Here is a 22,500-nt window from a genome sequence, read left to right on the forward strand (position 1 = left end):
AGCAGGGGTTTCAACAGGTGGTCCGTGGACCACTGGTGGTCCGTTGAGGTGTTGCATGTGGTCCCTGACCATGCATTTAGTGATGTAGGATTTGTTGATTTATTTTTCACGAGTTGAGAAAGCGTGAACTGAATGACCACCAGGTGATTAGCCACCGAGTGGCGCGCTACGAGCTTGTAGGTCTGCTATTTTTTGAAAAATCGAAGAACGACTGACATTTTTTTAAATCTGATCTCAGGTCAGAATGGGTTAATCAGACCAGTGTGTGTCCAGTGGAAACCTCGTATGAATCTGATCTCAGGTCAGAATGGGTTAAACAGAAGAAGGGAGTTACAATCTCCAGAGGGGGGGGGGGGGGGGGTTAGGGTTAGTGCACTGGATTGTCTGGTTGAGTCATTATTATTAGGAAAGTATTAGTAGTCAATGGACCGTTGGTTGAGAAACAGAGGGATGTATCATGTGTACACATGGGAATGGGATGCATAGCAGTATGTATACACATGGGAATGGGATGCATAGCAGTATGTGTACACATGGGAATGGGATGCATAGCAGTATGTATACACATGGGAATGGGATGCATAGCAGTATGTGTACACATGGGAATGGGATGCATAGCAGTATGTGTACACATGGGAATGGGATGCATAGCAGCATGTGTACACATGGGAATGGGATGCATAGCAGCATGTGTACACATGGGAATGGGATGCATAGCAGTATGTGTACACATGGGAATGGGATGCATAGCAGTATGTATACACATGGGAATGGGATGCATAGCAGTATGTGTACACATGGGAATGGGATGCATAGCAGTATGTGTACACATGGGAATGGGATGCATAGCAGCATGTGTACACATGGGAATGGGATGCATAGCAGTATGTGTACACATGGGAATGGGATGCATAGCAGTATGTGTACACATGGGAATGGGATGCATAGCAGTATGTGTACACATGGGAATGGGATGCATAGCAGTATGTGTACACATGGGAATGGGATGCATAGCAGTATGTGTACACATGGGAATGGGATGCATAGCAGTATGTATACACATGGGAATGGGATGCATAGCAGTATGTGTACACATGGGAATGGGATGCATAGCAGCATGTGTACACATGGGAATGGGATGCATAGCAGTATGTGTACACATGGGAATGGGATGCATAGCAGTATGTATACACATGGGAATGGGATGCATAGCAGCATGTATACACATGGGAATGGGATGCATAGCAGTATGTGTACACATGGGAATGGGATGCATAGCAGCATGTGTACACATGGGAATGGGATGCATAGCAGTATGTGTACACATGGGAATGGGATGCATAGCAGTATGTGTACACATGGGAATGGGATGCATAGCAGTATGTGTACACATGGGAATGGGATGCATAGCAGTATGTGTACACATGGGAATGGGATGCATAGCAGCAAGTGTTACAGAAGCACAAATCTTAGCCCATGTCCCCCCCCCCCCCAACACAACAGTGGTCTCAGGCCCCAGATAAATGAGAATTAGGAACCAATTGTACACTCGTAAGAGTCAAATTAACTTTGATTTTACAATATAAAGTGGTGTCCCAGAGATAGAAATGCCTTTATAACGCAAGTATATTTAGATGTTTGACATGATGTTGTCCTTTCGCTCAAACAACATGGAGAACGCAAGCCTTTTACTCACTACTGTAGTTACTTACTACTGTAGTTACTTACTACTGTAGTACAAGCCTTTTACTCACTACTGTAGTACTATACTGTAGTTACTACTGTAGTACAAGCCTTTTACTCACTACTGTAGTACTATACTGTAGTTACTTACTACTGTAGTACAAGCCTTTTACTCACTACTGTAGTACTATACTGTAGTTACTACTGTAGTACAAGCCTTTTACTCACTACTGTAGTACTATACTGTAGTTACTTACTACTGTAGTACAAGGAGTATTCTTTTGCTGTTGTGGTATTGCTACCTTTACTTACAAGTAAAAGTAGTGTGTGTGTGTGTGTGTGTGTGTGTGTGTGTGTGTGTGTGTGTGTGTGTGTGTGTGTGTGTGCAAGCACGCACGAGTGGCATTACAGCAGTGAGTTGCAGCTCTGCTTCCCTCCAAGAAGCAGCTCTGCCCTGACGTGTCCGCACACACACACACACACACACACACACACACACACACACACACACACACACACACACACACACACACACACACAGCCATGTCATTTCCTGTTGCACTAAAAAAGGCCCCCGCAATGCCATAAAAGGGAATTTTAGCCGTCCTGCGCTCAGCCTGACGGGAGTTAAGACATCAGAGTGTGTGTGTGTGTGTGTGTGTGTGTGTGTGTGTGTGTGTGTGTGTGTGTGTGTGTGTGTGTGTGTGTGTGTGTGTGTGTGTGTGTGTGTGTGTGTGTGTGTGTGTGTATCCTGTGAGTTTGGGACAGTGGTGGGAGAAATACTCCTGTTACAAAAGGAAGAGGAATTGCATAAAAAAATATTTGACTGGCGTTCAAGTACAATGAAGTGAAACTGGCATCAAAATATGATTACCGACCGTACAAAAGTATTCACATTATTTTTCCACAGTCGCTGATCCACAGATTTAGCTATTGAGCTATTGAAAAATAGCAGATCTACAAGCTCATACCAAGTGCGGCGCTATACGAGCTTGTAGATCTGCTATCTTTTTTGAAAAATCGTGAAAATGTGCCTCAAATCTTTGAATATATATTCTTCCAGAGGGAACGTTTTTAACTCCAATCGTTGCTTCTGGGGGAGGGGGGTCCCTGGAACGACATATTTTCAGGCATATTACATATATTTTTAGGGTCCTTGACATGAAATAGTTTGAGAACCACTGATGTAGGAACATATGGTTGGAACATACTGTCATGATTCAGGGGACATTTGTAGAATCTGGTCTTAAATAAAGTATTGCTCTTGTTAAGTGCAGTAACAGGAGTGGATGTCCCAACCCATTTTGGGTGGGAACCCATTTAGGTGTTATCAACGTTGTTATGCTTTAGCTATTGAAAAATAGCAGATCTACAAGCTCATAGCGCGCCACCGAGTGGCGCGCTACGAGCTTGTAGGTCTGCTATTTTTGAAAAATCGAAGAGCGACTTGACATAGAAGACACTTTAGAATCTGATCTCAGGTCAGAATGGGGTAATAGTTAGTTCTACTTTCCGCCAGCCGTTTGATGAGTCACAGTATGTGTGAGACAGCACAGGAATGTCGGTGCTTTAGCTTCTGACACACAGACGACACAACAACACAAACAATGACAACCCAGAACCCCCGACTATCACAGACTAGACCATCTGAACCCCCAACTATCACAGACTAGACATCTGAACCCCCAACTATCACAGACTAGACCATCTGAACCCCCGACTATCACAGACTAGACCATCTGAACCCCCAACTATCACAGACTAGACCATCTGAACCCCGACTATCACAGACTAGACCATCTGAACCCCCAACTATCACAGACTAGACCATCTGAACCCCCGACTATCACAGACTAGACCATCTGAACCCCCGACTATCACAGACTAGACCATCTGAACCCCCAACTATCACAGACTAGACCATCTGAACCCCCGACTATCACAGACTAGACCATCTGAACCCCCGACTATCACAGACTAGACCATCTGAACCCCCGACTATCACAGACTAGACCATCTGAACCCCCAACTATCACAGACTAGACCATCTGAACCCCCGACTATCACAGACTAGACCATCTGAACCCCCAACTATCACAGACTAGACCATCTGAACCCCCGACTATCACAGACTAGACCATCTGAACCCCCAACTATCACAGACTAGACCATCTGAACCCCCGACTATCACAGACTAGACCATCTGAACCCCGACTATCACAGACTAGACCATCTGAACCCCGACTATCACAGACTAGACCATCTGAACCCCGACTATCACAGACTAGACCATCTGAACCCCCGACTATCACAGACTAGACCATCTGAACCCCCGACTATCACAGACTAGACCATCTGAACCCCCGACTATCACAGACTAGACATCTGAACCCCGACTATCACAGACTAGACCATCTGAACCCCCGACTATCACAGACTAGACCATCTGAACCCCCGACTATCACAGACTAGACCATCTGAACCCCCAACTATCACAGACTAGACCATCTGAACCCCCGACTATCACAGACTAGACCATCTGAACCCCCAACTATCACAGACTAGACCATCTGAACCCCCAACTATCACAGACTAGACCATCTGAACCCCAGACTATCACAGACTAGACCATCTGAACCCCGACTATCACAGACTAGACCATCTGAACCCCCGACTATCACAGACTAGACCATCTGAACCCCCAACTATCACAGACTAGACCATCTGAACCCCCGACTATCACAGACTAGACCATCTGAACCCCCAACTATCACAGACTAGACCATCTGAACCCCGACTATCACAGACTAGACCATCTGAACCCCGACTATCACAGACTAGACCATCTGAACCCCCGACTATCACAGACTAGACCATCTGAACCCCCAACTATCACAGACTAGACCATCTGAACCCCCAACTATCACAGACTAGACCATCTGAACCCCCGACTATCACAGACTAGACCATCTGAACCCCCAACTATCACAGACTAGACCATCTGAACCCCCGACTATCACAGACTAGACCATCTGAACCCCCAACTATCACAGACTAGACCATCTGAACCCCCAACTATCACAGACTAGACCATCTGAACCCCAGACTATCACAGACTAGACCATCTGAACCCCCGACTATCACAGACTAGACCATCTGAACCCCCGACTATCACAGACTAGACCATCTGAACCCCCGACTATCACAGACTAGACCATCTGAACCCCCGACTACCACAGACTAGACCATCTGAACCCCCGACTATCACAGACTAGAGTCTCTAGTCCACACCACACCACACCACACCACACCGTAACCGCACCGCACCACACCGTAACCGCACCACACCACACCACACCACACCACAACCACACCACACCACACCACAACCACACCACACCACACCACAACCACACCACACCGCACGCCTTCCTGACCACATGAAAACCCAAACTCCGACTCTTAAAGTGAACACGTATTATATGGTGCCGCGTGGGTGGAGCTTCATATCAAATTGTCCATCCACCAACTGTTTAAAATCACACCCCTGTGAAGTGAGCGGTGTGTTTTCAGGGAGTCAAACACGGTTAATGTGGAGTTTGAAGTTCAATGGGGTCATCATATAATAAGGGGATGTTTAATAAAAAATGATCAGACATCCAACTATTGAAATAAACTTAAAGGGATTTTCTTTAACTTAAGTTGGTAAATGAAATACTTTCCATTAATATAGTGGTTGCAACTGTATTCATTGATTCAACTGTATTCATTGATTCAACTGTATTCATTGATTCAACTGTACAGGGGGCCACAGATTAAAAGTAAATTACTTCACAAAACTAGCGTCATTTGTATTGTTGACCTATTTCTACCATATAGTGCAACTTTTGTTCATTTTTTACCACCATCACACAGAACTATGTTTTTTGTGGCCATATCAATTGACGCCCAAAAATGTGATAGAGGGGTCAAAGTTGAACGAAAGTTGCGCTACAATACAAATGCAGAATAAAAAATGGACCCTGATATGACGTGAAAAGGGTTGAAAACCAGTGGAATACAGTTTATAGTCAACTATTATGATATCTATGTTAAAACCAGTGGAATACAGTTTATAGTCAACTATTATGATATCTATGTTAAAACCAGTGGAATACAGTTTATAGTCAACTATTATGATATCTATGTTAAAACCAGTGGAATACAGTTTATAGTCAACTATTATGATATCTATGTTAAAACCAGTGGAATACAGTTTATAGTCAACTATTATGATATCTATGTTAAAACCAGTGGAATACAGTTTATAGTCAACTATTATGATATCTATGTTATCCCATTCTGACCGGGCACCCATTTTGGTGTTGGCATCATGTTATGCTTTAGCTATTGAAAAATAGCAGATCTACAAGCTCATATCGCGCCACCGAGTGGCGCGATACGAGCTTGTAGGTCTGCTATTTTTGAAAAATCGAAGACACTTTTAGAATCTGATCTCAGGTCAGAATGGGTTAATAATGAAACTGTCAGGATGTAATAGACATTTATAGAATCTGATCTCAGGTCAGAATGGGTTAAAACCAGTGGAATACAGTTTATAGTCAACTATTATGATATCTATGTTGGAATACATCTCTCCAGAGCCACAGATTAGCATCTCGTTAAAGCATTTCTGGAGCTGTGTTTGTAAAAGAGAAAAAAAAGGGGCTGTTTATTACACTAATTTCCTACAGGATACGCCGAGAGCAGCATGTTGAACACCCCCCCCCCCCCTACACCCCCCACCTGCCCCACCCATAACTGAAAAACGGAAGTGCAGTGTTGTCTGCTGATAAACAAGGAACAACACAAGCTCAACACACACACACACACACACACACACACACACACACACACGCTCTCAACACACACACGCCCCGAGTCCACACTCACTCAACATACACACTCTCACACACACACGCTCCACTCCACACTCACACACACACACACAGGCCCATTATGCAATATAATAGAACTTAGGGATTTTAAAGGATGTTGGTCTCCACTTGGTCTCCACAAAAACCCAGTTGTGAGGGGGACAGTTCAGTGGGGACAACAGGAAGTGGGACTAGATGTAAAGATAAAGACAGTATCAGACTGTGGTTGTACCGGTCAGTACAACAGTATCAGACTGTGGTTGTACTGGTCAGTACAACAGTATCAGACTGTGGTTGTACCGGTCAGTACAACAGTATCAGACTGTGGTTGTACCGGTCAGTACAACAGTATCAGACTGTGGTTGTACCGGTCAGTACAACAGTATCAGACTGTGGTTGTACCGGTCAGTACAACAGTATCAGACTGTGGTTGTACCGGTCAGTACAACAGTATCAGACTGTGGTTGTACCGGTCAGTACAACAGTATCAGACTGTGGTTGTACCGGTCAGTACAACAGTATCAGACTGTGGTTGTACTGGTCAGTACAACAGTATCAGACTGTGGTTGTACCGGTCAGTACAACAGTATCAGACTGGGCCCAGGCCGTAGCGTAACGGTCTGGGCACCGGACTGGTGATCCAGTCGCGGTGTGCCGCGGGTTCGACTCCCGGACCCGACACGGCCTTTACCGCATGTCATCCCCCCATCTCTCTCCCGTTTCCTGTCAGCCTACTTTCTATCCCTTAAAAAATCAATAAAAGGCGTAAGCCGCAAAAAAAAAAAAAACAGTATCAGACTGTGGTTGTACCGGTCAGTACAACAGTATCAGACTGTGGTTGTACCGGTCAGTACAACAGTATCAGACTGTGGTTGTACCGGTCAGTACAACAGTATCAGACTGTGGTTGTACCGGTCAGTACAACAGTATCAGACTGTGGTTGTACCGGTCAGTACAACAGTATCAGACTGTGGTTGTACCGGTCAGTACAACAGTATCAGACTGTGGTTGTACCGGTCAGTACAACAGTATCAGACTGTGGTTGTACCGGTCAGTACAACAGTATCAGACTGTGGTTGTACCGGTCAGTACAACAGTATCAGACTGTGGTTGTACCGGTCAGTACAACAGTATCAGACTGTGGTTGTACCGTTCAGTACAACAGTATCAGACTGTGGTTGTACCGGTCAGTACAACAGTATCAGACTGTGGTTGTACCGTTCAGTACAACAGTATCAGACTGTGGTTGTACTGGTCAGTACAACAGTATCAGACTGTTGTTGTACCGGTCAGTACAACAGTATCAGACTGTGGTTGTACCGGTCAGTACAACAGTATCAGACTGTGGTTGTACCGGTCAGTAGCTCCCAGGTTTGAATGTGTGTCTGTGAAGCAGGGCGTTGCTTTTTTTAATTTATTTTCTTGCCCATTAAAGTACACACCCATTTCCTACTACGATGCATTGTTTACATTGAGCTACCAGCCGAGAGGAAAGTATTTGTGGAAGTGAGTTTCTGTTTTTAAAGGCGCGTGCCACACAGGCACACGCCAGACCACAAAGACCACAACGCGTTGCACTGCAGTGAATGCCCCACGTTGTGATCTTGTAGATCGTCTATTTTCAGTACAACCGACTACAGAGTATTATAAATCGTCCTTCAGACAGAGAGAGCCAAGGAGTTAACCAAGAGAAAGTCAAGGCGTATACTCTGTGGAAGCCAAAGAGAGGTAAATGGCAAATGCCTTCATCCAAGGCGCTTTACAGAGATTGTGCATCACATTCTCACACATTCACACACCGATGGCAGCAGAAACCATGCAAGGCACCAACCAGCACATCGGGAGCAATTAGGGGTTCGGTGTCTTGCTCAAGGACACTTCGACACCAACTCTGGGGGGGAGCCCACAGGGTTTGAACTGGCAACCTGACTGCTACCATCCAGCCACTCTACCGCTGAGCCACCGCCGCCCCTGACTGAAAACGTGCAGTGTGTGAACCTTATTAAAGGAGAATTCCATACTAAAAGGCTTTCTTACCCTTCTTTGTAGTCGTTACGTCCCCACCAAAGAGGTCCAGGTGTTATTTTGTGCAAAAGCTCCTTATTGGCTATTTCCCCTACCATACATGAATTGCATTGAATTGAATGGGAATTGAATGGGGCTATGGGGTGTTGTGCTAATTCACTTATTTCCATCGCTCAAAATTATAATTTATTTGTATATATCCTCTCTTCATAATGTATATAATATCCCAACTGGCACACTTTACTACTTCTTTTGATGGAAATAAGCAAATTAGCATAACACCCCATAGCCCCATTCAATGCAATGCAATTCATTGAGGGCTTATGGTAGGGAAAATAGCCAATAAGGAGTTTTTGCACAAAAAAACACCTGGACCTCTTTGGTGGGGACGTAACAACTACAAAGAAAGGTAAGAAAGATAAGAAAGCATTCTAGCATGGAATTCTCCTTTAAATGGACTGCGTAGTGCAGTGTGTGAATGAACCTTATTAAATGGACTGCGTAGTGCAGTGTGTGAATGAACCCTATTAAATGGACTGCGTAGTGCAGTGTGTGAATGAACCTTATTAAATGGACTGCGTAGTGCAGTGTGTGAATGAACCTTATTAAATGGACTGCGTAGTGCAGTGTGTGAATGAACCTTATTAAATGGACTGCGTAGTGCAGTGTGTGAATGAACCTTATTAAATGGACTGCGTAGTGCAGTGTGTGAATGAACCCTATTAAATGGACTGCTTAGTGCAGTGTGTGAATGAACCTTATTAAATGGACTGCGTAGTGCAGTGTGTGAATGAACCTTATTAAATGGACTGCGTAGTGCAGTGTGTGAATGAACCTTATTAAATGGACTGCGTAGTGCAGTGTGTGAACCTTATTAAATGGACTGCGTAGTGCAGTGTGTGAACCCTATTAAATGGACTGCGTAGTGCAGTGTGTGAATGAACCTTATTAAATGGACTGCGTAGTGCAGTGTGTGAACCTTATTAAATGGACTGCGTAGTGCAGTGTGTGAATGAACCTTATTAAATGGACGGCGTAGTGCAGTGTGTGAATGAACCTTATTAAATGGACTGCGTAGTGCAGTGTGTGAATGAACCTTATTAAATGGACTGCGTAGTGCAGTGTGTGAATGAACCTTATTAAATGGACTGCGTAGTGCAGTGTGTGAATGAACCTTATTAAATGGACTGCGTAGTGCAGTGTGTGAATGAACCTTATTAAATGGACTGCGTAGTGCAGTGTGTGAATGAACCTTATTAAATGGACTGCGTAGTGCAGTGTGTGAATGAACCTTATTAAATGGACTGCGTAGTGCAGTGTGTGAATGAACCTTATTAAATGGACTGCGTAGTGCAGTGTGTGAACCCTATTAAATGGACTGCGTAGTGCAGTGTGTGAACCCTATTAAATGGACTGCGTAGTGCAGTGTGTGAACCTTATTAAATGGACTGCGTAGTGCAGTGAATGAACCCTATTAAATGGACTGCGTAGTGCAGTGTGTGAATGAACCTTATTAAATGGACTGCGTAGTGCAGTGAGTGAACCTTATTAAATGGACTGCGTAGTGCAGTGAGTGAACCTTATTAAATGGACTGCGTAGTGCAGTGTGTGAATGAACCTTATTAAATGGACTGCGTAGTGCAGTGTGTGAATGAACCCTATTAAATGGACTGCGTAGTGCAGTGTGTGAATGTGAAGACAGATCGCCCCGTCCTCGTCCCTCGCATGGCGTGACGGGCGCTAACTAACGCAGAGTGACAGCAGACGGTCGGGACGGAGGTTGTGGGTTCTAATCACCCGTCAGCAGCCCAGCTAGCTCAGACCGAAACGCCAGTGTCACTCGACCATGACACACACACACACACACACACACACACACAGTGACTCATATCTATATGACAAGTGACTGTCAGCGGTGTTACTGTACTGTCAGAGATTAACCCATTCTGACCTGAGATCAGATTCTATAAATGTTCTTCTACATCCTGACAGTTTTCTGAAAAAGCTGTGTTTCTATGTCAGTGGTTCTTCGATTCTTCAAAAACAGCAGACCTACAAGCTCGTAGCGCGCCACTCGGTGGCGCGCTATGAGCTTGTTGATCTGCTATTTTTCATAACATGATGCTGACACCAAAAGGGGTTCCCGCCCAGAATGGGTTAAAATAGGGTGCATTTTGCATCCCAAAACACACTTCATAGTCAAGGGACGCAAACGACCTCTGCATCCACGGGATGCACTACTGTACCGAACTTTATCCTAGTTTATTTTGCTAGCTGTCGTTATGATAATCATTTCTTCTTCCGTTTTCTACATGAATATAACCACATTATAACCAGACAAAATGAAATGAGTTACAAATGCTGCAATTTGTAAAAATGGCAAAAATATGACAGCTAGCACGTTCTCAAATGTGCGGTCGGTCACTCATCACCGCGCCAACGGATGTCATTTTTGGCAGCAAAACAAATCTACGAGGGCAAATCATTTGCGGAAGTTAAAATACGGAGATGAGGTTTCTGCCCGACAGTACACACGCAACGTGGAGTGAGTTATTTCACAGTTATGTTTCGTATAATATTAGGAGGAGGGCATGCAAATAATAACGAGTGATATATAGTTTGTTCCTAAATGAACTGCTAATGACTAAACAACAACATCGTATAAACTGGCACTACGCCAGGAAACATGGGTTTCCTGGGGGACGTGAAGCCTCCTCAACCCAGCTGGGCTTTCCTTCAGTCAAGGCAGTGGTTCTCCTTTTTTCTTTTTATATATATTTTTTATCCCACGATTTTGTAACCCATTTTTCACCCCTGTGTCAATCATCTAATGTGATCCTGGGCTCTACACACCCTCCACCAACCTAGTCCCCATATATGGGGGACAAGGGGAGACCAACCTAGTCCCCATATATGGGGGACAAGGGGAGACCAACCTAGTCCCCATATATGGGGGACAAGGGGAGACCAACCTAGTCCCCATATATGGGGGACAAGGGGAGACCAACCTAGTCCCCATATATGGGGGACAAGTGGAGAGCAACGGACTTGAACTCATGCTTCCTTCATGCCTGATTGTCCGAGTTGCTCCTTTACACCTGACAGGGGGGGGGGGGGGGGGGGAGTGTCCCTGGTTGGACGTAGCGCGTGGAAGGAACACGTTATTCCAACCAGTTCCTTTCCCCTCCATCAGGCGCCCCGGCTGGCCAGGGGGAGGCAGTTTAGAGACCAGGATTACTGCATGTTTTTTGGGGACACGGGGAGAACATGTGAGGGTACCTACCCTATAGGGGACACGGGGCGAACATGCAAACTCCACACAGAAAGGCCCTTTGGCCAACCCCCGCCTCGGGTATGGGCACTGATGACGCGGAGGAGGAAACACGCCGCCAGCACCCACAGCGTCCCGAGCGGGAATCGAACCCAGGACCTTCGAGCTGTGAGGCGACAGCACTACCAACTGTGCCACCGTGCCCAAGGCAGTGGTTCTCTCACACACCCCCGAATTAATGATGTATTTATTTGGCCATTTGGACCACCATCTGGAAATGAGTCGCACCAGGCAGGCTGTTAATAACTCATCGTTAAACGATCAATTGCCGTTAAGAAATGAATCAATTAAAACTATTAAAGTACCGCTCAAGTAAATTACGTTGACGCTTTACAAATCAGTTTAACATTCTCCATGAATGATAGTGTTGTGATTGGTCGAAAAAAAAGAAGGGACTATAATAAGCAACTGCTATACACTTTACAGTCAAGCCCAAAAGAAAACATCAACCAATAATGTATTTGCAAGTGACTTTACAGAAAAAACAAATCAAAGGTTGCTTATAATAAGCAGACATGGCAACACGGCCTTGGCGGGGAAAAAGGTGGATATATCCACAGTACAGTGATCCATGACGGTGACAGAACTACATAGCAAAGAGCCGTGGGGGGGGATTCGAACCCGGGTCGGCTGTGGAAAGCTCAACCCTATAGCCTCGTTTCTGTGGTACGTGTTCATGTCATAGAACCATGAAGAGTGGAGGGGGAGAGGGGATCAACTACAAGCTTGTAGATCTGCTATTTTCACTGAATGTTGTGGTTAAAACTAGATTAAAGACTATTCAATAAGATTAAATGTATAGCATTCAGTCTCTGCTCTGGACTCCTGACTCACCTGGCACAACATCACAACGCACATACGCACGTGTGCACACACACACACACACACACACACACGCACGTGCACACACACACACACACACACACACACACACACACACACGCGCGGTGCAGTTAGTCTTAACCCATTCTGACCTGAGATCAGATTCTAAAAATGTCAATCGTTCTTCGATTTTTCAAAAGATAGCAGACCTACAAGCTCGTAGCGCGCCACTCGGTGGCGCGCTATGAGCTTGTAGATCTGCTATTTTTCAATAGCTAAAGCACGACATGATGCCAACACCAAAATGGGTGCCCGGTCAGAATGGGTTAAGAGTCTGTGTTACAACATAGTGCTTTAATAAAAGGTTGCTATGATTCAACAGGTCATGCTGTCAATTATGTTGGTGTTTTCAAATACAGTGCCCTTATAGAGCCATGTGGCTCCAGAGACACATGGGAAGGCAGACAGCGCCTCCTTCAGCTCTGGAGGCGTCTCCAGGGCAGGGCAGGGCTGGGCAACTTTGACGATGGAGAGGGGCCACTACATTTACACATCCACTCCAAATGTAGCTTTGGCTAACTCTGGCCCATTTACATTGATGTGAAAACGGACATGTTGATTAATGAGCTTTGTCCCTGTCAAATAAATTAATAAATTAATTACCCATAATGACCCATACAACAATTACATTGAAAACCTCCTATTTACATCACTGGGAGTAGAGACAGCAGACTGGCTCCCATGCAGTCAACATCTAAAGGAACGCAGACAGCAGACATGCAGCAGACTGGCTCCAATGCAGTCAACATCATAGAGGAACGCAGACAGCAGACATGCAGCAGACTGACTCCCATGCAGTCAACATCATAAAGGAACGCAGACAGCAGACATGCAGCAGACTGACTCCCATGCAGTCAACATCATAAAGGAACGCAGACAGCAGACATGCAGCAGACTGACTCCCATGCAGTCAACATCATAGAGGAACGCAGACAGCAGACATGCAGCAGACTGGCTCCCATGCAGTCAACATCATAGAGGAACGCAGACAGCAGACATGCAGCAGACTGGCTCCAATGCAGTCAACATCATAGAGGAACGCAGACAGCAGACATGCAGCAGACCGGCTCCAATGCAGTCAACATCATAAAGGAACGCAGACAGCAGACATGCAGCAGACTGGCTCTAATGCAGTCAACATCATAAAGGAACGCAGACAGCAGACATGCAGTGGCTCCAATGCAGTCATCATAAAGGAACGCAGACAGCAGACATGCAGTGGCTCCCATGCAGTCAACATCATAAAGGAACGCAGACAGCAGACATGCAGTGGCTCCCATGCAGTCAACATCATAAAGGAACGCAGACAGCAGACTGGCTCCCATGCAGTCAACATCATAAAGGAACGCAGACAGCAGACTGGCTCCCATGCAGTCAACATCATAAAGGAACGCAGACAGCAGACTGGCTCCAATGCAGTCAACATCATAAAGGAACGCAGACAGCAGACATGCAGCAGACTGGCTCCAATGCAGTCAACATCATAAAGGAACGCAGACAGCAGACTGGCTCCCATGCAGTCAACATCATAGAGGAACGCAGACAGCAGACATGCAGTGGCTCCCATGCAGTCAACATCATAGAAGAACGCAGACAGCAGACATGCAGTGGCTCCCATGCAGTGAGTCAACGTCAACGCTGCAGTCTATCTTTGGAATCACGCATCATGTCATGGCCCGGCCCGGTGACGCACACCGCAACGCAACCGCACAGGAATTCTACACAAAGACCACTAGCTTGAGGAAAAATGTCTCAATTTGCTCAACCGTTAAGGCCACTTCACACCAAATAATACCATGGCCGTGGATGTGCTATTTTCTGGTGAATGTCTCCCTCAAATAGCATTTATTTTCTGGTGAATGTCTCCCTCAAATAGCATTTATTTTCTGGTGAATGTCTCCCTCAAATAGCATTTCTTTTCTGGTGAATGTCTCCCTCAAATAGCATTTATTTTCCGGTGAATGTCTCCCTCAAATAGCATTTATTTTCTGGTGAATGTCTCCCTCAAATAGCATTTATTTTCTGGTGAATGTCTCCCTCAAATAGCATTTGTTTTCTGGTGAATGTCTCCCTCAAATAGCATTTATTTTCTGGTGAATGTCTCCATCAAATAGCATTTATTTTCTGGTGAATGTCTCCCTCAAATAGCATTTATTTTCTGGTGAATGTCTCCCTCAAATAGCATTTATTTTCTGGTGAATGTCTCCCTCAAATAGCATTTATTTTCTGGTGAATGTCTCCCTCAAATTGCATTTCCAGATTGTTTGATGCAAATAAATGATTTCTCTCCAGAACTGGCAAATAAAATACAATAGTTATAGTTAGTTACAAATCACCACAGAGTATACTTTTCTGTTTAAAAGCCCCATATGAGAGTTTGATTTGCTGATAGGAAATGGTATTCAGAAACTTTCTTTAAAAAGTCATAAAAAGTCAAATTTAAAATAGACGTGGACATAAAAGCCGTGGATAATACACTGAAAGAACTAACTACAACAAACTGCATAGGACTCTATAGAATAAAATAGGTACAAACACAAACAACCCTATTCCAGGCACCAAAATGCATCCAGTCCAAGTTCAAACTCATTCATGTCACTTGCAGAAAATAGACGATACATAAAGTATATCCACCATTTACAGCAGGCGAGGAGACGGTCATACAACAGAGTATACATAAAGTATATCCACTATTTACAGCAGGAGAGGAGACGGTCATACAACAGAGTATACATAAAGTATATCCACTATTTACAGCAGGAGAGGAGACGGTCATACAACAGAGTATACATAAAGTATATCCACTATTTACAGCAGGAGAGGAGACGGTCATACAACAGAGTATACATAAAGTATATCCACTATTTACAGCAGGAGAGGAGACGGTCATACAACAGAGTATACATAAAGTATATCCACTATTTACAGCAGGAGAGGAGACGGTCATACAACAGAGTATACATAAAGTATATGCACTATTTACAGCAGGAGAGGAGACGGTCATACAACAGAGTATACATAAAGTATATGCACTATTTACAGCAGGAGAGGAGACGGTCATACAACAGAGTATACATAAAGTATATCCACTATTTACAGCAGGAGAGGAGACGGTCATACAACAGAGTATACATAAAGTATATCCACTATTTACAGCAGGAGAGGAGACGGTCATACAACAGAGTATACATAAAGTATATCCACTATTTACAGCAGGAGAGGAGACGGTCATACAACAGAGTATACATAAAGTATATCCACTATTTACAGCAGGAGAGGAGACGGTCATACAACAGAGTATACATAAAGTATATCCACTATTTACAGCAGGCGAGGAGACGGTCATACAACAGAGTATACATAAAGTATATCCACTATTTACAGCAGGCGAGGAGACGGTCATACAACAGAGTATACATAAAGTATATGCACTATTTACAGCAGGAGAGGAGACGGTCATACAACAGAGTATACATAAAGTATATCCACTATTTACAGCAGGAGAGGAGACGGTCATACAACAGAGTATACATAAAGTATATCCACTATTTACAGCAGGCGAGGAGACGGTCATACAACAGAGTATACATAAAGTATATGCACTATTTACAGCAGGCGAGGAGACGGTCATACAACAGAGTATACATAAAGTATATCCACTATTTACAGCAGGAGAGGAGACGGTCATACAACAGAGTATACATAAAGTATATCCACTATTTACAGCAGGCGAGGAGACGGTCATACAACAGAGTATACATAAAGTATATGCACTATTTACAGCAGGAGAGGAGACGGTCATACAACAGAGTATACATAAAGTATATCCACTATTTACAGCAGGAGAGGAGACGGTCATACAACAGAGTATACATAAAGTATATCCACTATTTACAGCAGGAGAGGAGACGGTCATACAACAGAGTATACACGCCCCAAAGAGTGTGTACTACGAACCTTCCGGGTGGTTACATGTTGTACACAGACTCCCGGTAGTAATATAAATGGTTGAAATCGCACACACACACACAGTCACACACACACACACACACACACACACAACAATGCTATGGAATAATCTGAAAATAGACAAAACAAATTGGTAAACTGTTAAACAAGCTTGTACTGTAGATCGGCTATACTTTTCAGCTCCTGCAAGTATAAAATATGGACAACTGTAACCCCTAAAACCCTTAAACCTCTCTCAATGTTTAATCCTACACAACAAACCGACACCCCCAACCCCAACTGTCCTCAAACAACGCCGTCCGTTTCTCAAATCCTATTATACTTATGGGGGCATTTTGGTTCTCACAAGTATAGTGACTCTGACACACACACACACGCCCACTTGTGCGCGCGCACACACACACACACACACACACACACAGCGCTAGAACCTTTAAATAGTGGTGATGGATTTAGAGGAGGCTGAAGGCAGAGCTCCAGTCCAGAGGGCTCCGGTCCATCCCACATTCCAACCGAATTCCACTAGCATTCTGAACACACACACACACACACACACACACACACACACACACACACAGTGTGTGCATCTCTCCCTCTCTCACGTCCTGTCCTGCCCCCCCCCCCCCCCCCTCCCCCTCGCTCTCAGACAGAGCAGTGGATCACAAGTCATTCGATTGGCTCCCAGAGGAGTGCAGGAATGCCATGCAGGAGGGAAGCAGCCAATCCCAACCTCTCTAGTGCAGTCGACGACATCATCATCTACATCAGGGGTTTTCAACCAGCGGGTCCAGGGACCACCAGTGGTCCAGGGACCACTGGTGGTCCCTGGGGCCACTGGTGGTCCCTGGACCACTGGTGGTCCCTGGACCCACTGGTGGTCCAGGGACCACCAGTGGCCCCAGGGACCACCAGGGGCCCCAGGGACCACCAGTGGTCCAGGGACCACCAGTGGCCCCAGGGACCACCAGTGGCCCCAGGGACCACCAGTGGCCCCAGGGACCACCAGTGGCCCCAGGGACCACCAGTGGCCCCAGGGACCACCAGTGGCCCCAGGGACCACCAGTGGCCCCAGGGACCACCAGTGGCCCCAGGGACCACCAGTGGCCCCAGGGACCACCAGTGGCCCCAGGGACCACCAGTGGCCCCAGGGACCACCAGTGGCCCCAGGGACCACCAGTATGGAATGGACTAGTATTTTCATAACAAGGTAAGAAAACAAACCCTCTTTCTGAGGTCCACACACGCTACAGCAAATATATTTATTGACACTGCGTGACCATTTTGACCAGCAATGAAAGCTTGACCAGGATCCTAACCTATAGTAACCGTCGCTAACGCGGTAGTATCGGCCAAGAACGGGCTTGGGGCGGGACTTAGCGAACGGCTAATTACAATATTACACGTCCTTATTTTAGCTGGACACCCTGAGGAGACACCCCCCCAGGCCAGCAGCCCATCAAGGACCCCCTGGGGCCACCCTGAGGAGACACCCCCCCAGGCCAGCAGCCCATCAAGGACCCCCTGGGGCCACCCTGAGGAGACACCCCCACTCCCCAGCAGCCCATCAAGGACCCCCTGGGGCCACCCTGAGGAGACACCCCCACTCCCCAGCAGCCCATCAAGGACCCCCTGGGGCCACCCTGAGGAGACACCCCCACTCCCCAGCAGCCCATCAAGGACCCCCTGGGGCCACCCTGAGGAGACACCCCCAGGCCAGCAGCCCATCAAGGACCCCCTGGGGCCACCCTGAGAAGCAGGGCCTGTTTTGAAGCCAGGGAGAGAGCAGAGCAGAGCAGGCGTGTGTGGTTCCTCTCACATGAGTGTGCAGAAACAGAGCAAACACACACACACACACACACAGTGACGTGTGGTGGTGTGTGACTGTGAACACACACACACACACACACACACACACACACACACACACACACACACACACACACACACACACACACACACACAGAGTATGAACACTGAGTCTAAATTTACACCACCAAGGCTTCCGACGCTGCCGTCGTCAACGACAACGACAACGACACCACCAAGGACTGTCACCTTCAGCACATCTAGCTGACGAGTCATCGTCATGAAACTAATTGTGTTTAACACATTGTCATTGACTTCATAACCCGCTAAACCCACATTTTATTCCATCGTCTTTCCCTGCGTATAGTACGCTATAAACCCGCCATTTGTTATATATGTTTAATTCGCCGTCGTTTGACGATTATTATAAAAGAGCCTCGAACATCGTGACGAGGCCGACGCACTATGCCGACGTCTATAGCGGGGAATCAAGATATAACTGGCTTGCAAGGGCTTCTGGGAAACGGAGTCCAATCATGCAAAGTGAACGAGGGGGTGTGGACGATCTTATATAGCTCGCTTTACTCTTTGTGGGATCGCAGCCGCTCTCAAACGACGGTTGCGTCCGACCGTCTATAAACACAACACGACGAGATGGTCGGTCTGAACACCAGAACGCTCTCTGTCTTCTGGTCTGTGGAATGTCAAATAAATAAGAACACTGTAAAAGGTTCCGTTTTCACTGTGGCTACACTTAAAAATATAAAACGGGGGAAGGCGGGGTTGGCGAAAGGGCCTTTCTGTGTGGAGTTTGCATGTTCTCCCCGTGTCCCCCTAGGGTAGGTACCCTCACATGTTCTCCCCGTGTCCCCTAGGGTAGGTACCCTCACATGTTCTCCCCGTGTCCCCTAGGGTAGGTACCCTCACATGTTCTCCCCGTGTCCCCTAGGGTAGGTACCCTCACATGTTCTCCCCGTGTCCCCTAGGGTAGGTACCCTCACATGTTCTCCCAGTGTCCCCTAGGGTAGGTACCCTCACATGTTCTCCCCGTGTCCCCTATAGGGTAGGTACCCTCACATGTTCTCCCCGTGTCCCCTAGGGTAGGTACCCTCACATGTTCTCCCCGTGTCCCCTAGGGTAGGTACCCTCACATGTTCTCCCCGTGTCCCCTATAGGGTAGGTACCCTCACATGTTCTCCCCGTGTCCCCTAGGGTAGGTACCCTCACATGTTCTCCCCGTGTCCCCTAGGGTAGGTACCCTCACAAAAAACATGCAGTAATCCTGGTCTCTAAACTGCCTCCCCCTGGCCAGCCGGGGCGCCTGATGGAGGGGAAAGGAACTGGTTGGAATAACGTGTTCCTTCCACGCGCTACGTCCAACCAGGGAAACTCCCCCCTGTCAGGTGTAAAGGAGCAACTTGGACACTCAGGCATGAAGGAAGCATGAGTTCAAGTCCGTTGCTCTCCCCTTGTCCCCCATATATGGGGACAAAATCGTGGGATAAAAATAATATTAAAAGAAAATACATCTATATATAAAACAAGGGTGAACCCATAGTCTATAGCTATGTTCCATGTGTTCCATGTAGGTATTTGGCATAAGAAATTAGGTATGGGAAAAGGGGAATGCTTAACGTCTCAAGCGTCAATCGGCTGGATGAGATAGCAGCACACACACACACACACACACAGACACACACAGTGCCACACACACACACAGTGCCACACACACACACACACACACACACCACACACACACACACACACACACACACACACAGTGCCACACACACACACACACACACACACACACACACACAGTGCCACACACACACACACACACACACACACACACACACACACGCGCGGGGCCATTATACTGACACGTCTACTCCCCGAGCCAAAAACACAATCCAGCGACGACGGCTTAAAAAACACAGCGTTTTTTTGTTTTTTTTGCCGCGGGTCGGTCGGTCGACCACAGGGCCAGCCCGCGCTGCGCCGCCGCTGGCCAAATATGGCCGCACGCGGCGCTGGAAGTAAACATGCACCCGTATCCACACACACACACACACACACACACACAACTCCTAAAGGGGAAGCAGGGAGGAATGTGCTGACAATGAGGCCGAGCCATGCCTGGTGCTGTCAAATAACACAGCGGTGATTTAACCCATTCTGACCCCAGATCAGATTCTAAAAATGTCTTCTACACGCTGACAGTTTTCTGAAAAAGCTATGTTTCTGACCTGAGATCAGATTCTAAAAAAAAAATGTCTTCTACATCCTGAGAGTTTTCAATTCTGACCCGAGATCAGATTCTAAAAATGTCTTCTACACGCTGACAGTTTTCTGAAAAAGCTATGTTTCTGACCTGAGATCAGATTCTAAAAAGAAATGTCTTCTACATCCTGACAGTTTTCCATTCTGACCTGAGATCAGATTCTAAAAAAAAAATGTCTTCTACATCCTGACAGTTTTTCAATTCTGACCTGAGATCAGATTCAAAAAAAAAAATGTCTTCTACATCCTGAGAGTTTTTCATTCTGACCTGAGATCAGATAAAAAAAAAAAAATGTCTTCTACATCCTGACAGTTTTCAATTCTGACCTGAGATCAGATTCTAAAAATTGTCTTCTACATCCTGACATTTTCCATTCTGACCCGAGACCAGATTCTAAAAATTGTCTTCTACATCCTGACAGTTTTGCATTCTGACCTGAGATCAGATTCTAAAAAAATGTCTTCTACATCCTGACAAAAAAAATGTCTTCTATGACTGTCGGTCGCTCTTCGATTTTTCAAAAAAAATAGCAGACCTACAAGCTCGTATCGCGCCACTCGGTGGCGCGCTATGAGCTTGTAGATCTGCTATTTTTCAATAGCTAAAGCATAACATGATGCTATAACACCAAAAGGGGTTCCGGCCCAAAATGGATTAACTCTGGGGAGTGAGCGAATACAACCGAGTGAACAGAACCCACCCACAGGGGTGTGTTCTGTTCACAGTGGGCTGGGAGGAGGTGAAAAATGGGTTTTGGTCCGTTATGAGCAAAAGGTCCTGTATTCTATTCGTGCATAGTTCGTCTGACTGAGGGAGTATAAGAACTATGTAGTCTAGGGATGCACCGATCCGGCTTTTTGGCATTCGATACCGATTTCGATACATGGGGGTCCAGTATCTGCCGATACTAACCCCTTACATAGCATTTCTGTTGGCTTAGATAGCATTTGACACAGACTTATAGCATGTTATGTAGACAGCACTATAATTGTATTGTATATAGTCATAGCACGCCATAGTACATATGTATAGCATAGTAGTGAATATGTATAGTTTATTATGTATAGTGTATGTATAGTTTCATCATATAGATATTCCACTGTTACCTTCTTATCTTACGCATGTTTCATGATAAATGCTTTTATGTGATGTATTCCCATGCTTTTGTTCTTGCCTAAATGTAAGTCGCTCTGGATTAAGAGCGTCTGCTAAATGCCTAAATTGTAAATTGTAAATTGATACAGAGTACCGATCCGATACCCCCCACAAAGAAACGTAATAACCTATATTAAGCTGTATGCCTCACTGTGTGGAGTCTGGAATCATTATTTTGTGTAAGGCACCATCAAGGCTTGACTTAAACATTACTTTCCCAACTTTGTAAAACAAAATGTAACAAACACAGATATAAATGCACTGAATTATTTATTAAATAACTGTGCAACAATTAGACCAGGTTAATGTGTGCGCAGGCTAGCCTGGCTGCATTCCACATGTTATACTGTCAATACTACACTGCTGTGTCACAGAGGAGGTAGAGTTGTTTTCATACTGTAATTACACATAATTATCGGATCGGATAATGGATCGGCCACCGATCCGAT

The 22,500-nt window shown here is 45.8% G+C and overlaps 1 protein-coding gene across 1 annotated transcript in view; it reads right to left on the reverse strand.

The window, feature by feature from the left end:
• tln1 (talin 1) overlaps nucleotides 1-22,500 on the reverse strand; it is a 215,247-nt gene that overhangs the window by 177,711 nt on the left and 15,036 nt on the right. The gene's annotated exons all lie outside the window — the stretch shown is intronic.

Source organism: Protomyctophum parallelum (genome assembly GCF_964188405.1).
Source record: "Protomyctophum parallelum genome assembly, chromosome: 21".
NCBI lineage: Eukaryota > Metazoa > Chordata > Actinopteri > Myctophiformes > Myctophidae > Protomyctophum > Protomyctophum parallelum.